Source organism: Thermobia domestica, chromosome 2 (genome assembly GCF_964235325.1).
Source record: "Thermobia domestica chromosome 2, izTheDome1.hap1.1, whole genome shotgun sequence".
Lineage (NCBI taxonomy): Eukaryota > Metazoa > Arthropoda > Insecta > Zygentoma > Lepismatidae > Thermobia > Thermobia domestica.
The window spans coordinates 347,434,489-347,441,596 of record NC_137455.1 but is presented as its reverse complement, the minus strand read 5'-3'; positions in this window follow the sequence as shown (position 1 = coordinate 347,441,596).

The window sequence follows — 7,108 nt, the reverse complement described above, 5'->3', positions numbered from 1 at the left end:
GCTTGCATTTTTTTTTTTTTTTGGTGAAGAATTGGAGCTCTGAGATGGTGGTTGATCTTCAGTGATGTCCGCTAAGAATTCAAACTGATTAATTTTTTTTTTTTTTTTTGTGATAGCTGATGTCGCAGAGGAGTTAACACTTTTCTTCTTCCTTTTTCGTTTTTGCAGTCTTGAAAGTATCCTTTTCAGAACTTGACATTTTCTCTTCCCAGTCAATCTTGGCCAGGGAAGTGGATTTTGTAGGTTGAGTCACATAAGGTCCGGTTTGATGACTGTTCATCTGCAATGTGTGAGACAGTGAGCTCTTCGCGGAAGTATTAGTAGATTGAAATTCTGGAATCAGTGTAGAGGAGCCTGATTTGAACTGGGTTACCATAGAATGTGAGATGATCACCAGAACAGTATCCACAGCTGGTACTTCTATCTTCGTTATTGAGATTTAAGTGCGTTTGGTTCCTGTGGAGGAATGGGCATAGAACAGTCGTACAAATGAAATTAAATATTTCAGTTGAACATTTCACGATTATGCCCGTTAGGCTGAGGGAGACAATGATTAAGACGAGTGAATGATAATGGAAGAATTGATGGGATAAGAAATTGGGAGGAAACGGGAGTACCTCGAGAAAACTCACGGACACGATGTTGTTAACCACAAACTTACTTGGCTGGAGATCGAACGAGGGACACCTCACACCAAAGGTGAGAGTTCTACCACTGAGCCACCGTGTACTCGTAGAACAGTCGTACTGGAGATATGTATCTTCCATCTGTTTATCTTCTGAAACCTTCCATTTTGGTATGATCAGCTGCTTCAGTATGCGATCTAGAACAACAGACATTTTGAAAAAAGCATTTCATCATGTGTTTTTGCTTCACAGATGAAGTACAATGTCATATCTTTATTCATTTTAGCGAGCACAAGCAAACACTATCCGTACGGATCAAACTCAGCTCTTATTGGTTTATTATCATTATTATGTTTGCCTTTATATATGTTAGAGGATATCCTCACGCGAGCTCACGCTTGATAATTGAATGCACGTTCCGAAGTCTCGAGCATCTAGTTCACTAGTTTGACATCTCTGAACGAGCAGTTTAAAAACAAGAAACAAATTCTCTCAAGTCTAGTGGATAGCGTGTGCGCATTTGGTGTACGTTGTTTCGTGTTCAATTCGCGATGGAAGAGCACAGAAGTGTAAATTCACAATCATTCACATTCATTAATCGTGTGTTTCCTTTAGGCTAAAGTACATAACTCTAGGACGTTAAAATAAAATTTCATTTCTCCTAATCAACCATCCAATTGTGGGAATCATTCATTATTAAGATATAAAGGAATTATTGTTGCAATAATTATTCAAATAAATGAATAGTTATTCGAACGAAATATTTAAATAATTGAGCAGCTCGGGCGGACATAATGATAAGCGCCACGTTCGATGACATTGAGTTAATAGGTGGAATGGGCTGTGATCTAACCTCAAAAGATTATGTAGGTAGTTTAATTAAGGAAATGTGTCTGCAGATGGCAGGATAAGCTTGTTTGGTATATGTCATTGCGTTGAATTGCATGGAGATGGTTAACCATCTTTTGCAGTTTACTCAGACGTTTGGAAATGTGACATACCATTTTGTTCGACCGAGCCATTCAGTTATAAGCAGTGGTCAAAGTGGGGCGGTATGCGGTGGTATGCCATACCGCCTCTGGTTTTTCAATGATGAAGGCATACCACCTCTGTTTTTTTCAGTGATCAAGACATACCGTCCCTGGAGAGTAGAGGCTAAATACCTTTAATAAATCCATTTTTATAGACGAATAGCTTTGCACGTAAAAATATTTTATTTCTTATGTGGATGTAATTTCTAAGTCGAGAACACCAATACTTTTGTTATCTTTTTTTCTACCTTTTGTTTTTATGTAAAATGAGGTGTCTTCAAACAAGTTCATCTAGTTTTACATTTTGACTGGGCCACGTTTGCCCCAGACCCTCGCGTTTGCTTGGCCTACTTCCTCGTACCTCCTAAACCCACAATTCTTCGGAATTTCAAGTTTCGTTTCCTATTTCATCTATTTAAAAGGTAAGATTTTGTATCCCAAGAAAACGCCCATTTAAATAACATGGGAATTTCTTCATACCCCCTTTAGACCCCTTAAAATCTAAAATATCCACTTTTGGCAATTTTTCTGTGGGTTGGTCCCGGAAGGCTACAATCATTCCAAATTTCATAATTCTAATCCTGCAGAAAGTGCTTAAGCATTATGGGGTGTAGAAGATGTCCCATATAAATAACACAGGAAAGATTTTTCAGTTCCCCATAAAATCACTCAACAGCTGGAAATTTTTATTTTTGGTGATTTAGTTGAGTAACTCTAACAAAAACGTACAAGCATATGGATTTTCAAGTTTTTATTCCAATTCCAAGTACCTAAAATATGAGATTATAGCTCCAAAAGAGGTCCATTTAAATAACATAGAGAATTTCTTCATCCCTCCGTTAGACCCCTTAAAAATTAAAATTATTCACACTTTGGCAATTTTCCTGTGGGTTAGTCCCAAAAAGCACAATCATGCCAAATTTAAACATTGTAGCCGTACAGGAAGTGAACAATAATTTCGGGGTGTAGATGTTCCATATAAATAACAAGGGAAAGATTTTTTAATTGCCTATAAAACCACTCTATAGTTGGAAGTTTTTATTATTACTGACTTACTTAGGTAATGATAACGAAAAACGTACAAGCATACCGAATTTGAAATTTTTATTCCCATTCCAAGTACCTAAAATATAAAATTATAGGTCCAAAGAACGCCCATTTAAATAGCATGGGAAATTTCTTCATACCCCCTTTAGACTCCCTAAAATTTAAAAAATATTCACTTTCGGCAATTTTCGTGTTTGTTAGTCCCAAAAAGCTACAATCATACCAAATTTGAACTTTCCACGTCAACCGGAAGTACCCCTTTATTTTATGCCAGTTTATGTAGTTTTATATATAGTTAAGATGTGCCATATTAATTTGTTTCTTTCTTATATATATGTGTGTGTGTGGGTCTTCTTGCCTTGTGAGCATGGGCGGATTTAGGGGTTGTCTGCTGTGCGGACGGATCTTCTGGGGGTTTGGAATATCCCTGAGTCAGGTGAGGAGTCCGGAAGTTTTCTCTACAGGAAATTGTTAATATAAAAACTCAGTTCTTAAGCATTTTCGTGTACAATTCTCTATATTACAACATAAGGGATATTTGTTTTTCAGAAAGTTATTTGAAGGAGATTAAAGTCTCTTCATTTCCTCCCTGTAACTATAGAGAAGCTCTTCAATGGTTTTTAGTCATGTTGTAAGTAGAAATGCAATCTTTTAGGCAATATACCCTCACTGTATTTCAACATTTAGATAGCTGGTATGTCGAGTCAAATTGGTAATAAAACATACCACCTCTGCCTTTTTTCCACTTCGAATATTGGTTATAAAGTAATGGATCATATCCTGCGAGTTATACAGCCCAAGAAAGATCTGGTGTATAGCAGGTTAGTATACTAATCGGGCGCTTTTTCTAACCTTTCAGACTGACTTGTTTTCGAGTACCGGTACTGTCAACTTTTAGAGATGTGTTGAACGAAATTCAGTTGAATTTTACTTTTTTCTGTCTTTTCTGGACAAAAGTTCAATTTAAGAGGGTCGGAAGGGCATAACACTAGGACCTCAATTTGAGAAACACCTATTTACAGAATCTAATTGTATCACAGGAACCTAAAAACATTTAAATTTACATATCGTGATGGTGACAATTACATTTCTATATTTATACTGCATTATATCGATCGGATAATATAATTAAATAAAAGGTGTATATCGGTTTAAACCGAATATAAGAAACCTCATTTATCGAACATGTACAAACCACAAACTGCTTCAATGTGATAAAGCAATTAAATCCGGTTTGAGGTCATTGGTTATTACTTCCAATTAGGGAAAAAAGCAAAATAGAAAAGATTGTCCTTTCCTTGCATTATCCAAATTTGTTTTGAGCGCTTTTTCATGTTTCAACAGTTCTCACCACGCGCATTCGTGCAAAGAGGCCTGGCATAGTAAGAAAGAACATTCACTTTGTCACAAGGGAGCCATTTTCGAACAATATGGCTCACGTACTTAACGTGGAAGAGAAAGTGTATATTTAGAAACAATTATTCAACTTAATGCATTAACATTTTCTCCTTTAACAGCCGGACTAAACCGGTTTTAAGTGCCTTGCGTTGGCTACGTGACATCACGATGGAGACGCCTTTAGCACCAACGAAGGATTTCTCGAATGGTCAGCTTGAAAACAACTGAACAACGGTTTTCGTTTATTGAATGGGACAGCCTTCCACTGGACATGAGAGCACGTAGTACGAGTACGACTAATGCATGTTTCTTACCACTTAACTTAACGTTGGGTGCAATAATAGACAATAATGACTAGTGATACAAAATTCCAAAATTACAACAGTGGGACGTCGATTTAGCATAATACAATTTCGAAACACTTTTCCTCTTGTGTGTTTCCCTTGTTAAAATAGTTAATTTTTGCGTGCTCTAAAATTAAAAAGAAGAACAAAATGTTCATTGCTAATCTTTTAAACGCACTGGGAGATAACACATTGTTGCAGTCCAGTCTTATAACTAACCGGAAAGCACTGGCTTGACACGGGTTTTGCAAGATTAAAATGTGAAATGTTTACAACAGAGAATTTCTATTATTCCGCTCGCGTGCTTTTGATAAGGAATATAATTTTGCGTATTCACTTTTTTCTATCTTTTAAAAGCCAGACTTCCAAGTCTTTATTATTAAATTACAGGATTGTAAAAACATTAGAATATTCATTTTAATTAATTTTTCCGGCAGTTTATGTACATTGCTAAACCATTTGAAATTCAGAGTTGTAAAATAAGAATACATTATTGAACATTTCAAATCATATTTTTTGTTTTACATTGTAAAGTGTAATATTTTACATGTTATACAGTAAAACCTGTTTTCAACGGACCCTTTATTAAACGGAGATATATTATAGTCTCATGAATTTACTGGCGAAAATCGTGTTAAATTCCCTTCATTAAACGGAAACTGTATTACGTAGACCACGGAAATCAAAATAAACCTGTTATCGGAAAATATCAAGTTTCGGAGTGCAGAAATTAGAAAGTTTTTAGACATCTTATGAGAAGTTAGATATATTTTAGTAAAACAGACAGTGATGTGCAAACCGAAACAAACACGACGGATATACATGATTTATGAGAATTATACGGAAAGCCTGAAAGAAAAAGAGTTTGAGGAACAGGAAAAATAAGGCATTACGTTTGAAGAAGAGTGTAGGATAAAGACAAAAGTTTAAAGGAATTTCAACATTTGCCTTATGTCGAAATGACACTGATATGCTTAGTGTGGTTTCTTAAGATAAAGTCTTTGTGGAAAGTTCGGTATACAAGCATCGATGTGTGTGGAAAATTAAGTTAACGTGTGTACAGCATTTTTCTGTTCGTTGTAAGTTTTAATTCATGTGTTGAATGCATAAGTTTTTAGCGTGTATTAATCGTGGTAGAAATAAATACTTTAAATTGACTAAAGTACATACAACATCTTATTTTATCTTAGTATATCGATTATATTCACTCTCATTCTTTTTTTGCATAAGTCTACCTTCGTTAACCTTAAACCTATCTTTAACGGAAATTGTTGCGAGTCCCATTTGATTCCGCTAAAGACAGGTTTTACTGTATAATATTACCTGACCGTTCAAACTAAGATGTAAACATCAGTGTAACCAACCAGTTATATCGTAATTAGTCTTTCAGAGTCAGTAAAATGGACAACAATTTTCGTATTGGTTTTGCTATAAAGTACCTTATAGAAATTCAATCAAGACAAATTGTATTTTTTTAAAGTTTCGAAAGTTATTTTTTCACAACAAATCGAAGCATTTCACCGACTAACGCTGTATGGCACATTTTAGTCAATTCGAGAGAAAAAAAGATAAAACCTGTAGTACGCTTACACATACAGCTAATCAGATATCAATTTGCCAGCATATTAGTGCGTCTATAGAGAAACGAGCTTCTCAGTACAGGGTGCGATCGTAGCACAAGGGAAACAAGTCCTCTTTTTGGTTATATTTTGGACGTATTTAACCTTTCAAGGTTTCCATTTGAAAAGCCCCTTTTAGAGCTTAGAAGGTTAATGTCAAGTTGGTGTTAAACGGGAAAGATATTCAAACATTAGACATATACCACTCCAGAGCCGGATCCAGGACGGACTTCTGTGGGGGGCGGGCGGTGGTTTCAATACTGCTACTTAGAGCTACTTTTAAGAGCTGGGATGGGTTTTATTTATAAATAAAATAAGAAAGTTTCCTTTTCTGGGGGCGAAAGGGCGATCGTCCCGACAGCCCCCTGGAACCGCCCCTATACCACTCGATAGAACTTACTAAGTTGAATGAAATGAAAACATGTCAGTATAAAAGCCTAAGCGTAGTTTTTGAGAAAAAAGCGTAGTTTTTAAGAAAAGAAACACAAATTATATCGTAGCAAACATAAAAATTCATGCTTAATAAAAACCACCCCACCTATATTAAGGTAAGACTGATACTAAAGCATAACCTTGTAAAGTATACCAAAGATAAAACTCATATCAGTTTATAGCTTACATCGAGCCTAACAAAATGGCATGCTTAATAGTAAATTCTGATGCATAGTTTTTGAGAAAATAGACAAAAAACTAGCATTTATGGCGCTTAAAAGTTTGTTACTCATTATCAAATCACTTGGCGCAACAGCCCTTTGTGGACCTGAACCACTCCAATGCCATCTGTTAGCGATCTGCTGAACTACGTCTAGCCTAAGGACGAATACGTGGTCAGCGTTAGGGATGGCCACAAAGTTTCGGTTCCGACGAATTCCAGAACCGGATCTTAGAACCGGTTTCTTACATGGATCCGAAAACCCTGTTCCGGAACCGGTTCCAGACCTGCATTCAACCCCCTCCCCAAAGACCCGTAAAGGAGGCACAAAGTTCACCTTCAAAACACTGTAAAGAGGACCACGCGTTTGTGCCCTCCCGCCCAGACGCGC